Source organism: Mauremys mutica, chromosome 17, assembly GCF_020497125.1.
Source record: "Mauremys mutica isolate MM-2020 ecotype Southern chromosome 17, ASM2049712v1, whole genome shotgun sequence".
Taxonomy (NCBI): domain Eukaryota; kingdom Metazoa; phylum Chordata; order Testudines; family Geoemydidae; genus Mauremys; species Mauremys mutica.
In genome coordinates, this window is record NC_059088.1 from 23491650 (window position 1) to 23508642 (window position 16993).

Genomic DNA, 16993 nt, shown 5'->3' on the forward strand with positions numbered 1-16993 from the left:
TATTCAAATGCACAGTAGTAAATGCCAGAGTCAGTCTTTTGGACGTTGCTGATTTCCAGGGTCGAGCTGTGTGTCTTGTGCTTGCAAGTAAATTTACTTACATTTTGATCATCCAAACAGCTTTTAATGCAGGTGGGTTTCTCACCTTCTCTTCTCAAATACCAAAACATGCTACTGCCTCCTTCCAAGTTTTCTGTGGAAGAACAGTGGATCTTTGCGGTGTCACTAACTTCAACAAACTGGATCCGCTGAGTCTGGTGCAGAAATAACTGCACTCCTAGCACTGGAGAAATAAAATATTGTTATAGTCAGTGTCCATCAGGTCTCCAGCTGCCCCAGATGGACTGGATAGCTCAGCAATAGAAATTACTTAATCTGATAATATTTATCCTCTGCATCCCAAATACTTAAAGCTGCTATAACTTCATACAAGTCAATGGAAATCCAATTAATATCCAGCAAAAGTTTCAAAACATATCATAGATTCAGTATTCAATACTAGTGTCCTACTGAAGAGGCTTAATTCCAGAGCTTAATGCAGAAGTTTTACCTAAGGAAGATAAAAGCAGATACTCGGCAAAGATCATTTTCATAAAAATATTAGGACAAAATCCTGACTCACTAGACCAAGGACTGATGCCCAGTGCACTGCTGCAGTGACTGGGTACAATGTCTCGGTCATTTCCAGTGAGGAACGCCTCCCAGGAGGATGTGCTGTGGTGATAGATGCTAGATGGGTGGGGTAAAGAGTCTACGGAGGGTGCAGCATTTCTTGTAGATTTTCTCTGCATTTCCAGTGTCACAGGGGTGTATATAATGATTCAGAATAATTAAACGTCCAGAATTTGGATGATGTAAATAAACAAATCCACATGAGTTCAGAGCACAAGTCCCATTGACTATCAAAGGAAACTGCTCCTAAACCACTTAGGTCCTTTGACAACCCCAAGCTAAATCTCTCCCCAGCTTTCCATGTTTGGTTTATTGTGGCACAGTTCTTGGTGGCACAACGTAGACATGTAATGATTGTTTGTTGTCTTGTCTTGGAGGACTGTTAACTGCACTTTAGATCATCACATTGAAAGCTCTGGCATGTGTGAGAAAAAAGACAACGTAAGACACGATTTTCAAAATAGCGTAAGTCCCATTTTCAAAAGTGACTTTGGGACAGATTTTCAAAGATATTTAGGTGCCTATAAATGCAGAGAGGTGCCTAGTGGGATTTTCAAACACGGCTCAGAGGGTTGGGTGCCTCACTCCTACTGAAGTCAATGGAACTTAAGCACCACCCCTTGAATCTAGGAAAAAACTGGTTAAAATTAACTGAACGGGGCTGGTTAAAAAACTGCATCTGGAACTGCATCTGGCTGCTCAAAGCAGGAAGAGAGAGGTAAAGTGCATCTGTCAATGTCCCTTCTGAAACAGCTGACAGTAGAGGGCAACGTGGGCTAGTGATTAGAGCAATTGGCTCAAAAAAGAACAGAATCCCCAGGTGCCTTGGCCACATCTCCTTAACCTGCACCCCACTTGTGAGGCTGCTCTGACTGGCTGCAGCTCCCCTGGATCGATCTGTCAGAAACCCCCTCCCGGCAGCTCTCTAATGCTGGGGACCAGCGTCCTTCTTCCTTCCCTTTCCCTCCCCTGCCTTCCTCCCCCCCATGGCTGGGGAGCGACCTGGGCTAAATCCTGCAGTCCCTGACTGAGGCAACACTAAGTGGAAGCAGGAGTTTAAAGGTCGCCTTGAGTGGCCAAGATTCTGCCTGATTTCTAGCCCAAGGGCATTACTCACAATGACACGCCTTCCCCTTTGCAGCAACGTAAGGAGGAGTTTAGAGGAGCAGAAATTACACTCACACCCACTTCCAGGCCCCTGGGTGTTACCATGGTGGAAAGGGGCTTAGTGCTAATGAGAATCTGGTCCCCAGGGTGGCTGTTAAGGGGCTGAATGTTGTCAGTGGTCATACAGATAAGACCACAGAAATCATAACACTATTCGAACACAATGTCTGCCCAGCCCAGTTCCTGTCAGGGCCTGTTATAACTCTCCCAGTAACACTGATTGACAGTGGTACAAAGCCCTGTTTACTGCTCTAGGGATCCCAGTGAAAATGCTTTACACTGTGCAGTGCTTTAAGGAGTGAAAGGTAGGCGCTGATCCTAACAGCAGCTGAGCACCCACCACTCCCCTTGACTTAAATCAGTGTTGCAGTTGCCCAGCACGTCACAGGAAGTGCCTCAGCACCATGCAGGATTGGGCCCTTACAGTGTATATCGAAATCTCTTTATAGCCTGTGGGGGTGGGGCGGGGCAGCTGTCTGACAGCCCCACAGCAGCACTGCGCAGTGGCTTAGTGCAGGAAGTGAAAAGGTGCAGTGTAGCCAACTGCAGCTACAGGAGCAATTTTACACTCGTGTAATTACCAGGGTTGGGGAGAAAATGGATTTTCCATCCCACACAAATTTTCAAGATACTGAAACATTTTCCTGTGTCAAACTGGTACAAAAAGTAAAAATCTTAAAAATTTTCTTCAATCAAAAATCATTTTCGGTTTGTGTGAAAAGCAGCGTTTTGTTTTAAGTATTTTGAAATGTTTCCTTCCAGTTTTGAACATATAAATTTTAGACCATGAGATATTTAAAAAAAATTCTACTATAATGTATATTTCTAAGCAAGACGTCTTTTTGAACTGGACAACCAGAAAGTTTCATTTTGAAATTCTGCAACTTTTTTATCAAGTAAAAAAAATTCATCAAAACCGACTCTTTTCTGATGGAAAACAAATCTTCATTTCAACAAATGGGCATTTTCTGACAACGAAATGTTTCTTCTGAAGACTCCTGACCAGCTCTTGTAATTACCCACAGGGGAAGCTGGCCAAGGAACCAGAGCCAGCTGCTCTCATCTTGCTGAAAGCGTCCTCAGTGACTGCAAGTCACCATTCCTTCCAGCCCTCAGTTTGAAGTCACAATGGAAATCTGGGCCCTCCTGAAGCCCCACTAGGTTCAGTACTCAAGGTAACATGAGATCAGATTCAGGCCGTTAGTCATTCATTTTTTACTGACATGTCAGATTGGAAGGATCCTTGAAAAGTCATCCAGGCCCTGCCTCAGCACAGGGGTCTAGACAAGTAAACCTGGACCATCCTTGACACATGTTTGTCTAACTTCCTCTTAAAAACCTCCAGTGACAGAGATTCCACAACCTCCCTTGGACGTCTGTTCCAGAGCTGAACTCTCCTTACAGTTACAAAGTTTTTCGTAACATCTCACCTAAATCTCCCTTGCTGCAGATTAAGCCCATTACTTCTTCTCCAGACTTTAGTGGACAGCTCTTACCATAGCTGAAGGTGTGTGTGTGCGTAACAAGCTCTGTGTAACACATTTGTTGTGTCATCCATCAAGAGAAGCACAGATGTTAAGTGGGATAGACAGGGCTGGCTTCTCCTCTCAGAGACTCCAGAGTAAATCCAGAGTAACTCCACTGACTGCAAGAGAGCTCCTCCAGATTTACACTGCTGTAAACCAGAGCAGAATCTGGCCCAAAGAATTTAAGACATCACCTTATTTATTACACAATAAGCTGAGCTTGATGCATTGAACAGATAAAAAAGGCAAGACACACAAACGTCAATACTGGGTCTTTTTAATGAGTGACAGTTCGAACGACAGCTCGAACAAGAAGAAGTTGTGATGTAAACAGGCAGCGCGTGCAGGCTCAGGCACCAGGAGAGCTGCAGCCATTGGCAATGTGTTGTTATTGTTAGATGGTGCAGAGGGGCTGGCACATGGGGCTCTGTGAATCTCACCCATGGAGGAAAGCAGCAGCCTGCAGAGGTAGCATTGGAGTAGCAGCTCCGCACTGGCCTGGGGAGAGATTCTCATCTCTCCCAGCTCCTCCTGCATCCATCCTTCCCCTTCACAATCCCATTGCACGTCCATGTAACGTTGCTGCAAAGGGAATATGAGCCTGCTGAGCATCAGGGGAGCTGTGGCATATATTGGGGCTGCACGTCCCCTCTGCAGGCTCCTGCCATCCGGCCTCACTATGTGCAGGGAAGCTGCAGCCATTCAGCTGTGTCCAGGTCCCTCTGCAGATGGGAGGATGATGATGACAATTATTGTGTTACCATAGCACCCATTGTGCTAGGTGCTGCACAAACACAGAACAAAGAGACAGTCCCTGCCCCAAAGAGCTTCCAATCTAGTACACACGTGATGTGTAAAGTCATCTACACCATGATACCTTTATATCCCAAAAGGAGATTTCCCACCTCATGAGGCTGGACTCAGTGGGGATCTTCTGACCTTTTTATTCTAAACAGAGAAGTGGAGAAAATAAAAAAAAAAGGAGACGGAGGCAGACAGAGCCTTCTTCCAGCTGCTACGTCTGATCAGCAGAGAACCAGCCATCAGTTCCCATGTGTTGATTCCCCTGCACTAGACAGTTCAGGGTTTTAGATGTTTTCATCTGGCCGATCGCTGCATCGTGCGCTTGTTGCGATTCCGCGAATCAAAATCCAGATGAGCGTATAAGATTCCACCCTGTTTGGCAACAATTAGTAAAATTGAAGGGACAAGCTGAGACAGAACTGAACGTCCATATGAGTTTAGCCTGATGAAAAATCCCCTCTCATCTCCGATTCTCCTGCTTATCTTATAAACGGTGCGTGTTATCAGAATGGAAACCAGCGCTGGATTCTCAATTTAAGAACTCAGCTACTGAGAACATTTTGCCAGATCTAAACCCCATATAAATGGACAGTCTCCTATTGAGGTCACTGAGCTTTGGATCAAGGCCACAGCATCTGTCACTGGAAAATCTTCATGTGCTTTACAAATATAATTTGTTACAGCTCTTTATCTTATAAGTGCCAGAAATGTTCCCAGTGCCACACAAAAACCCTGTAAAGGGCACAGTCAGAATCAATAAAACATCAAACTTCTCATCATCCTTGCGCAGTAAGTCTAGTTAGCCACTTTTTATACATGGGGAAACAGAGTCTCAGAGAACTAAGTGACTTGCCCACTATCCCACGGTAAATTGGTACCAGAGTTAGCAGTAATTGAATAATTTGCTCCCTTTCAGCTGCTCCAACAGCTAGATCTCACTTTCACCTTCTACTTCCAGAATAACCAGTTTAATTACTAAATATATGAAGTTGATGGATTAGAAATGCCTGAGAGACACATTGATTTAGACAGAGAGAGTTTGCAAAGAGCCGTACCTGGTGCTCCTCTGAGGCTGGGGGTGCTGAGATCCTGCGTTTGAATCCTGGAACAAACAAAGACAACAGTAAAAGTTCCTCTTCAACAGTCACTCCCCCACCTGTAGTTCACTGAGTAATGGTGCATCCGAGCTGTGGGTGCGCAGGGCACCACCATGCATGGCCCATGGAGAGAGGCTCATCAGAAAAGCTACTGCTCTTTGTGAGCTATAGACAAGGTGCCTGGGCCATGGGCAGTAGAAGCCTTTCTACATCGCTCCCTTTGTCACGGAGAACAAAGCCGTTCTCCCGACACAGGAAAGTCAAGATACAGAAAACAAACATTCTGAGATCAGTGCTGGCAGTTGTGACATTTGCAGCGTGTTCATGTGTTTGATGGGACAGTTACAAGCAGGGGAGTGGGATTTCTCGCTGCGGGAGAGTGTCTGGGCTGGGCTGTGTTTCTTACCTAGCGTGGAAGGGCAGAGGGTCCAGATGAGGCTCAGAGACACCAGCAGCAGCAGCAGCCCAGCTCCAGCCGCAAGGGGCACCATGTAATGTGAGCACTCGCTGGCAGGGGCTGTGGAGGAAGCTAAAAATAGAGAAGTGGCTGACTCGAGTAAAGTGGGTCGTGATGCCACCACATCCAGCTCTTCCCTCCTGATCCCCATTTCACCCCAGGCCCTAACCCCCGAGGAATGAGGCTATAGGAGCCTTCAGCACCTTTCACCTTCTGTGTTGTCCCTTTTCCCATAGGCGAATTCTGTTCTCCTGTAATCAGAATCTTCCCTGCATCTTCTGCCATCTACAAAATCCTCCCTGTAGGTCTCTCCTCACCTCATCTCTCCATCACTTTGTGTATCTCATTGGAAAACACCTCTCATTTCAAATGCCTCTCAATTCCCCTTTACTCCTGGCATTTATTATTACTTAGCTCTTTACAGGGATTCATACGTACAATCTGGGTGAAAGCTGCAGCAGAGATCAGAGCTACATTGTCTTGTGATCTCTGTATATCTCACGTGACTTTTCCCCAAATTCTCTAAAGAAATTTTAGCTAAGACATAGAATATTCCAGCTTTCTGTGATGGAAAGTTATGTTTAAGCAGCTCTGATTGTGGCCACTTCACCCCCATTTCACATCGGAGTCTCCCTTAACATCAAATATCATATCACTCACCTGCAGGACACCTGGTACTTTTCTTCACACTGCTGCCAGAAGAGTTGAATTTGACTTCACAGGTGAAATTCTTTCCACTGGTCCAGGTGTCCATGGGGACGCTGATGTGATTTATGAGCGTTAAAGATCCATCCTTTGCTTTCAATGAGCGCGTCAGCCCCTGTTCCTGCAGCTCCCCAGAAACACTCCAGGAAACGTGGACTGGGCTGGACACTCCATGGATCACACAGGCCAGATTCGCTGTCTCAGTGACTTGACTGCCCCGTGGAAATGGGACCAGAAGCATCACCCAGCTGCTGCTGGTATAACTGTCTGAGCAGAAGGAGGTGTGATATTTCAGTGTGATCATCAAATGAGCTGCAGCCTGATTAAAAGTATTAATCTTTCACTCAGAGAGACAAGGTGGGTAAGGTAAATTCTTTCATTGGACCAACTTCTGTTGGTGAAAGACACAAACTTTCAAGCTCCCACAGAGCTCTTCTTCAGGTCTGGGAAACGTATTCAGAGCGTCATTTCCCAGATCTGGGGAAGAGCTCTGTGTCAGCTCGAAAGCTTGTCTCTCTCAGCAACCAAAGCTGGTCCAATAAAAGATATTACCTCACCCACCTTGTCTCTCTAATATCCTGGGACCAACACAGCTAAAACAACACTGCATATTTGTCACTAAGATATTAATTCAAAGGAACAAATGTATTGAAGAAGGAAATATTACATCACCACACAACCACTAACTAGGACATAGCGCAAACGTAGCTGCACTACTTACAAGGAAAATTGCGTACAATTTTATAAATTTTGTAAGCTTTTAATTAACTCAAAATATTATTTCATGCAAACATAACTCTTAGGTTAGAAATATTCCCTATCTGGGTGCCTGGAACAGTCACAGAGAAACTTCAATAGTTTATTTTTGGCACTTTCAATTTTTACACATATATTTTATAACAATAAATGTTATTTTCCTTCTATACCCATAGCATTTAATGTTTAGCTGATCTGTTTGGCTTACAGCATGTTTTCCTTTGAACCATTCATCAATAGCTATGGTATCTTGTTATATTTTATTGGGAACTTTAAATATGCTTTGCCAATCAGTTATTAGTCTCCTTAAAGAAGCTATGGTTCCTTACCTCCAACAATCAGCGCAGATCCATTCCCGAAAAGCAGGTAGCTGCTGTCTATATATGCACAATAGTAAATGCCAGAGTCAGTCTTTTGGATATTGCTGATTTCCAGTGTTGAGCTGTGTGTCTTGTGTTTGCAAGTAAATTTACTTACATTTTTATCATCCAAACAGCGCTTAATGCAGGTGGGTTTCTCACCTTCTCTTCTCAAATACCAGAACATTCTACTTCCTTCCAGTTTTTCTTTGGCAGAACAGTGGATCTTTGCAGTGTCACTAACTTCAACAAACTGGATCCGCTGAGTCTGGTACAGAAATAACTGCACTCCTAGCACTGGAGAAATAAAATATTGTTATAGTCAGTGTCCGTCAGGTCTCCAACTGCCCCAGATGGACTGGATAGCTCAGCAATAGAAATTACTTAATCTGATATTTGTTCTCTGCATCCAAAATGCTAAAAAAGTTGCTCTAACTTTGTACAAGTGATCGGAAATGCAATTAATAGCCAGCAAAAGTTTCCAAACATATAGATATTTAACACTGGTGTCCTACTGAGGAGTCTGTTTTCCCAATTCCAAAGTTTAATGCAGAAGTTTTACCTAAAGAAGATAAAACCAGATACTCAGCAAAGATCATTTTCATAAAAATATTAGGACAAAATCCTGACTCACTAGACCAAGGGCTGATGCCTAGTGCACTGCTGCAGTGACTGGGTACAGTGTCTGGGTCATTTCCAGTGAGGAACGCCTCCCAGGAGGATGTGCTGTGGTGATAGACACTAGATGGGTGGGGTAAAGAATCTACAGGGGGTGCAGCATTTCTTGTAGAATTTCTCTGCATTTCAATGGCACAGGGGTACTCTAATTATTTAGAAAAAAATTAAATGTCCAGAGCACGGATGATGTGCTCCAAAGTGATGTTGCTTTGTTTATATACAAGTCCCATTAGAATCATAGAATATCACGGTTGGAAGGGACCTCAGGAGGCCATCCAGTCCAACCCCCTGCTCAAAGCAGGACCAATCCCCAACTAAATCATCCCTGCCAGGGCTTTGTCAAGCCTGACCTTAAAAACCTCTAAGGAAGGAGATTCCACCACCTCCCTAGGGAACCCATTCCAGTGATTCACCACCCTCCTAGTGAAAAAGTTTTCCTAATATCCAAACCAACTTAATATCCAATATCCTAATATCTATACTTCCCCCACTGCAACTTGAGACCATCACTCCTTGTTCTGTCATCTGGCACCACTGAGAACAGTCTAGATCCATCTTCTTTGGAACCCCCTTTCAGGTAGTTGAAAGCAGCTATCAAATCTCCCCATTGACTTTCAAAGGAAAATGCTCCTAAATCACATAGTTCTTTTGACAATCCCAAGCTAAATCTCTCCCCGGCCTTCCATGTTTGATCCATTGTTGTACCATATTCCTTGGTGCTACAAAATCTGCCTGTAACAATCATTTGGAGTCTCATCTTGGAGGACATTAATAGCACTTTAAATCATCAAACTGAAAGCTGTGACGTGTGTGAGAAATAAGACGATAAGGTATACACTTTTCAAAAGAGTCCAAGTCTCATTTTAAAAACTGACTTAGGGCCAGATTTTGAAAAATATTTCAGTGTCTATAAATGCAGAGAGGTGCCTGGTGAGATTTTCAAACATGGCTAAGAGGGATAGGGGCCTCACGCCTATTGAAGTCAGTGAAAGTTAAGCACCTCCCTGTCTCCCTTTGGATCTATCAATAAACTGGCTAAAAATGAGCTGAACGGGGCTGGTTAGAGAGCTGCGTCTGGCTGCACAAAGCAGGGAGAGAGAAGAAAAGTGCATCTGTCAGTGACCCTTCTGAAATAGCTGACAATAGAGGGCAACGTGGGCTAGCGATTAGAGCAATTGGCTCAGAAAAGACCAGATTCCCTGGGTGCCTTGGCCAGGTCTCCTTAGCCTCAGCCCCACTTGTGAGGCTGCACTGACTGGCTGCAGCTCCCCTGGCAAAGTGGGGATTGATCTGTCAGAAACCCCTTCCCGGCAGCTCTCCAGTGCTGGGGACCATCTTCCTTCCTTCCTCTCCCTCCCTCCCGGGTGTGGAGCTACCTGGGCTAAATCCCGCAGTCCCTGGCTCAGGCAATGTTAAGCGGAAGCAGGAGTTTGGCTGACGAAGGACGACGACTGGACTGGCCAAGATTCTGCCTGATTTCTAGCCCAAGGGCATTACTCACAGTGACACGGCTTCTCCTTTGCACCAATGTAAAGAGGAGTTTAGAGGGGCAGAAATTACACTCACACCCACTTCCAGGCCCCTGGGCGTTACCAGGCTGGAAAAGGGGCTTAGTGCAAATGAGAATCAGGTGCCCAGGGTCGCTGTTAAGGGGCTGAATGTTGTCAGTGGTCGTACAGATAAGCCCATGGAAATCATAACACTATTGGAGCACAGTGTCTGCCCAGCCCAGTTCCTGTAAGGGCCTGTTAGCACCTCCCAGTAACACTGATTGACAGTGGTACAAAGCCCTATTTACTGCTCTAAGGTTCCCAGCGAAAATGCTTTGCAATGTGCAGTGCTTTAAGGAACTGAAGGTAGGTGCTGATCCTAACAGCAGCTGAGCACCCACCACTCCCCTTGACTTTGCTGAGTGTGGCAGGTGCCCAGCACATCACAGCAAGTGCCTCAGCACCTTGCAGAATTGGGCCCTTGCAGTATATACAGAAATCCCTTCATGCACAGTGGGGGTGGAGCAGGGCAGCTGTCCGACAGCAGCACTGTGCAGTGGCTTAGGGCAGGAAGTGAAAAGGCTCAATGTAGCCAACTGCAGCTACAGGAGCAATTTTACACTCATGTCATTACCAGGCTGGGGCAGAAAATTTCCCATCACACAAAAATTTTCAAGATATCGAAACATTTTCCCATCTCAAACTGGATGAAAAGTTAAAATCTGAAAAATTTTCCTAGAACCAGAAATCATTTTTGGAGTGTGTGAAAGGAAGGGTTTTTGTTTTAATATTTTTGAAATGTTTCCTTTCAATTTTGACGATATAAAATTTTGACCATGTTAAATTTCAAATTAATTAGCTTACACTTCTCAGCAATACATCATTTGGAACTGGAGAACAGGAATTTTTCAATTTTGACACTTTTTATACATGTCAAAAAAAATAATCAAAACTGACCCTTTTCCCATGAAAAAAATCCTGCATTTCAACAAATGGGCATTTTCCGACAAAGAAGTGTTCCTTCTAAAGACCTGACCAGCTCTAGTAATTACTCACATGGGACATTGTACAAGGAACCAGAGCCAGCTACTCTCATCCTGCTGAAAGCATCCTCAGTGACCCCAAATCACCGTCTACTCATGAGCTCAGTTTGAAAACTCAATGGAAATCTGGGCCCTCCTGCAGCCCTGTTGGGTTCAGTAACCTGAGATCAGATTCAGGCCCTTAGTCATTCAGTTTTTATTGGCACTTAGAGAATCATAGACATGTCAGACTGGAAGGAACCTTGAAAAGTCATCCAGGTTCTGCTTCAGCACAGGGGTCTGGATGAGTAAACCTGGATCATCCCTGACAGGTATTTGTTCAACCTGCTCTTCAAAACCTCCAGTGATGGGGATTCCCTTGGAAGCCAGTTCCAGAGCTAAAGTACCCTTAGAGTTAGAAACTTTTTCCAAATATCTACCCTAAATCTTCCCTGTTGCAGATTAAGCCCATTACTTCTTGTCCTGCCTCTAGTGGACAAGGAGAACAAATATCCTCTTTAAAAGAGTCCTTATCGCATGTGGAGATGTGTGTCTAACAAGTGAGGTGTAGCACATTTGTTGCATCATCCATCAAAGAAACATAGATGCTAAGTGGGATGAAAAGGGACAGATTCTGCTCTCAGAGTCACCAGAGTAAATCCAGAATAACTCCACTGACTGCAACAGAGCTCCTCCAGATTTACACTGCTGTAAACCAGAGCAGAATCTGACCCAAAGAATTTAAGAGGTCACCTTTCTTATTACACAATAAGCTGAGCTTGATGCATGGAACAGGTAAAAAAAAGGCAACACACAGAAATCACTATGGGAATGCCGTCTGTTTTTAATGAGTGATATATAGAAAGACAGCTCACCCATGGGAAAGGAACCAGCCTCTATATCAGCATTTCTCAACCTTTCTGATACCAAGGACCCGTTTGCTGCCTTCCTATACTGTGTCAGGGAGATCTCAAGGATCGGCACTGGTCCACAGGCTGGTCATTGAGAAACACTGCTGTAGAGGAAACACTGGAGTAGCAGCTCCCGTGCTGGCCTGGGGAGAGATTCTCATCCCTCCCAGCTCCTCCCGCATCCGTCCTTCCCCTTCACAATCCCATTGCACATCCATGTAACGTTACTGCAAAGGGAGCATGAGTCTGCTGGGGATCAGGGGAGCTGTGAGCTGTGGTGAATACAGGGGCTGCACGTCCCCTCTGCAGGCTCCTGCCAACCGGCCTCACTCTGTGCAGGGAAGTTGCACCTGTTCAGCTGTGTCTGGGTCCCGCTGCATGTGGCGGAGGATGAGGATGATTGTGTTACCTTAGCACCCAGGAGTCCCGGTTAAGAACCAGAGCCCCTCTGTGCGAGGCGCTGCACAAACACAGGACAAAGAAACAGTCCCTGTACCAAAGAATTTCCAATCTAATACAAAGGGGACGTGTAAAGTCATCTACACCCTGATGCCTTTATATCCCAAAAGGAGATTTCCCACCTGATGAGGCTGGACTCTGTGGGGATCTTCTGACCTTTATATTCTAAACAGAGAAGTGGAGAAAATACAAAAAGAAAGGAGATGGAACCAGACAGAGCCTTCTTCCAGCTCCTATGTCCGATCAGCAGAGAACCAGCCAACAGTTCCCACGTGTGGATTCCCCTCATCGACAATTCAGGGTTTTAGATGTTTCCCTCTGGCCGGTTGCTGCATCGTGCGCCCGTTGCGATTCCGCGAATCGAAATCCAGATGAGCGTATAAGATTCCACCCTGTTTGGCGACAGTTAGTAAAATGAGCCCCTCCTTGTAAAATGAAGGGACACAGGCTGAGACAGAACCGAACCTTCAAGTGAGTTTAGCCTCATGAAAAATCCCCTCTTACCTCTGATTCTCCTGCTTCTCCTTTAAATTGTGGATGTTATCAGCATGGAAACCAGGGCTGGATTCTCAGTTTAAGAACCCAGATACTGATAACATTTTGCCACATCCAAACCCCATATAAATGGACAGTCTCCTACTTAGGTCACTGAGCTTTGGATCAGGGCCACAGCATCTGTTACTGGAAAATCTTCAAATATAATTTGTTATGGTTCTCTCTCTTTTAAGTGCCAAAAATGTTCCCAGTGCCACACAAAAACCCTGTAAAGGACACAGTCAGAACCAATAAAACTTCAAACTTCCCATCATTCTTGAGCAGTAAGTCTTGTTATCCATTTTTAACATACGGGGAAACTGAGTCACAGAGCAGTAAGTGACTTGTCCACTATCAGTAAGTTAGTATCAAAGCTCAAAGTAAGAATCCTTCCTCCCTTCCTGTTATTCCAACAGCTAGACCTCACTTTCACCTCCTCCTTCTAGATCAATCAATGTAAGTGCCAAATGTATGAAGCTGATGGATAAGAAATGCCTGAGACACATTGATTTAGACAGAGATAGTTTGCAAAGAGCCGTACCTGGTTCTCCTCAGAAGCTGGTGGAACTGAGATCCTGGGCTTGAATCCTGGAACAAAAAGACAACAGTAAAAGTTCCTCCTCCACAGTCACTCCCCCACCTGTAGTTCATTGACGAATGGTGCATCCGAGCTGTGAGTGCGCAGGGCACCAACATGCATGGCACATGGAGAGAGGCTCATCAGAAAGGCTACTGCTCTTTGTGAGATCAGTGCTGGCAGTTGTGACATTTGCAGCATGTTTGTGTGTTGGATGGGACAGTTAGAAGCAGAGGAGTAGGATTTCTCTCTGCGGGAGAGTGTCTGGGTTGGGCTGTGTTTCTTACCTAGTGTGGAAGAGCAGAGGGTCCAGATGAGGCTCAGAGACACCACCAGCAGCAGCAGCCCAGCTCCAGCCGCAAGGGGCACGATGTAATGTGAGCACTCGCTGGCAGGGGCTGTGGAGGAAGCTAAAAAACAGAGAAGTGGCTGACTCGAGTAGAGAGGGTCGTGATGCCACCACATCCAGCTCTTTCCTTCTGATCCCCATTTCACCATGGGCCTGAACCCCTGAGGAGCGAGGATACAGGAGCCTTCAGCACTTTTCTCCCCATTGTGCCCTTGGTGTTAGGCCAATGATTTCTCCTGTAATTAGAATCTTCTCTGCACCTTCTGCCACCTACAAAATCCTCCCTGTAGATCTTGCCTCACCTCATTGTCTCTCCATCACTTTGTGTATCTCAATGGAAAACATCTCATCTCAAATGCCCCTCAATTCCTCTTTACTCCTGGTATTTATTATCATTTAACTCTTTACAGGGATTCATAGGTACAATCTGGGTGAAAGCTGCCCTAGAGATCAGAGCTACTTTGTCTTGTGGTCCCTGTAATCTCTCAATTCATCTTTCTCCAAATTCTCTAGAGAAAATCTAACTAAGACATAGAATATTCCAAATTTCTATAATGAAAAATCACATAGAAGCAGCTCTCAGCATGGTCACATCCATATTTTACATGTGAGTTTCCATTACCCTCAAATATCATATCACTCACCTGCAGGATACCTGGTACTTTTCTTCACACTGCTGCCAGAAGAGTTGAATTTGACTTCACAGGTGAAATTCTTTCCACTGGTCCAGGAGTCCATGGGGACGCTGATGTGATTTATGAGCGTTAAAGATCCATCCTTTGCTTTCAATGAGCGCATCAGCCCCTGTTCCTGCAGCTCCCCAGAAACACTCCAGGAAACGTGGACTGGGCCGGACACTCCATGGATCACACAGGCCAGATTCGCTGACCCAGTGACTTGACTGCCCCGTGGAAATGGGACCAGAAGCATCACCCAGCTGCTGTTGGTATAACTGTCTGAGCAGAAGGAGGTGGTGAATTCAGTGTGATAGTCAGATGAGCTGCAGTCTGATTAAAGGTGTTAATCTTCCACCAAGAGAAGGTGGGTGAGGTAATATCTTTTATGGGACCAACTTCTGTTGGGGAGAGGGATAAGCTTTTGAGCTCCCACAGAGCTTTTCTTCAGGTCTGGGAATTTACTCAGAGCTCTGTGTCAGCTCGAAAGCTGGTCTCTCTCCCCAACAGAAGTTGGTCCCTGCAACAGGGTCCTCTGCTCGCCCCTCTTCCTTGGGCCCTCTGCTGCCCCGAAAAAGCACAGAGGCGTCTCTCTCTGCAGCACCCATGGCTTTATTTACACAAGTTCTCCCACCACCAGTGATATTATTTACAGAGCTTGCAGGCCTGACAAGCTCCTCTCCTGCCTGGAGACTGGCCATCTCCTGTCTTCTGGCTGCCAGCCAGCCTTATAGCCCTTGAACCCTCAGGTCCGCAGGTGCAGCCAGATCTAAAGGCCAGGCACCAGATTTCTCCCCAGCCCCAATCTATTTCCCTTGATTGGGGCTGGCTGAGCAGGGGCTAATTAGGTGCCTTGCACCAGCACCCTGCTACAGTCCCATAAAAGATATTTCCTCACCCACCTCGTCTCTCTAATATCCTGAGACCAACATGGCTACAACAACACTAAGACATTAATTCAAAGAAACACATCTATTGAAGAAGGAGATAGTAAATCATCACATCACCACTAACTAGGATGTAGCACAATATGTATCGACATTAGCCAGGTGGAAAACTGGGTGCAATTTTAAATTTTTTATAAACATTTCATTAACTCAACATATAGTTTCATGCAGTCACGGCTCTTAGGTTAGAAATATTCCCCTCCTGGATGCCCTGAACAGTCACTGAGAAACTTCAATAGTTTATTTTCAGCACTTTCAAGTTTTAACATTTTTACTTATAAAATGCATGTGTATTATATCCCTTCTATACCCATAATATTTAATGTTTAGCTGATCTGCTTAGCTTAAAGCAAGCTTTCCTTTGCATCATTCATCAATAGCTATGGGATCTTGTTACATTTTAATGGGAACATGAAATATGTTTTGTCAATCAATTACTAGTCTCCTTAAACAAGTTATATGGTTCCTTACCTCCAATAATCAGTGTGGTTCCATTCCCGAAGATCAGGTAGCTGCTGTATTTATATGCACAGTAGTAAATGCCAGACTCAGTCTTTTGGGTGTTGCTGATTTCCAGGGTCGAGCTGTGTGTCTTGTGCTTGCAATCAAATTTACCTACATTTTGATCATCCAAACAGCGCTTAATGCATGTTGGTGTCTCACCTTCTCTTCTCAAATACCAAAACACTTTCAATCCTCCTCCTTCCAAGTTTTCTGTGGAAGAACAGTGGATCTTGGCGGTGTCATTAACATCCACAAACTGGATCCTCTGAGTCTGGTACAGAAGTAACTGCACACCTAGCACTGGAGAAATAAAAGATTGTTATAGTCAGTTTCCATCAGGTCTCCAGCTGCCCCAGATGGACTGGATAGCTCAGCAATAGAAATTATTTAATCTGATAACATCTATGCTCTGCAGCCTAAATGCTATTAAAATCCAGCTAAAGTTTGAAAACATATCATAGATATTCCTACTGAGGAGGCTGTTTTCTCAATTCCAAAGCTTAATGCAGAAGTTTTACCTAAGGAAGATAAAAGCAGATACTCGGCAAAGATCATTTTCATGAAAAAGTAGAACAAAATCCTGACACACTGGCCCAAAGGCTGATGCCCAGTGCACTGCTGCAGTGACTGGGTACAGTGTCTTGGTTATGTCCAGTGAGGAACGCCTCCCAGGAGCATGTGCTGTGGTGATAGATGCTAGAGGGGTGGGGTAAAGAATCTACAGCGGGTGCAGCATTTCTTGTAGAATTTCTCTGCATTCCAATGGCACAGAGGTGTATATAATGATTGAGAATAAATGTAAACATCCAGAATATGGATGATCTATATAAACAAATCCACATGACTTCAGAGCACAAGTCCCTTTGACTTTCAAAGGAGGATGCTCCTAAATCATTAAGTTCTTTTGACAATCCCAATGCAACTTTCTCCCCAGCCTTCCATGTTTGGTTTAATGAATTATATTTTGCGCTGGTACAACACAGACATGTAATGATCGTTTGGCATCGTGTATTGGAGGACTTTAATTGTACCTTAAATCATCACCCTGAAAGCTCTGACATTTGAGAACTAAGACAACCTGGGATGCAATTTTCAAGAGTACAAGTCCCAGTCTCAAAAGTTACTTAGGGCCAGATTGTCAAAAGTATTTCGGTGCCTATACAGGCAGAGAGGTGCCTAGCGGGATTGTCAAACATGGCTAAGTGGGTTGGGGCCTCACTCCCACTGAAGTCAATGGAAGTTAAGGGCCTCTGCTTGGATCTAGCAATAAACTGGCTAAAAACAAACTGAAAGGGGCTGGTTAGA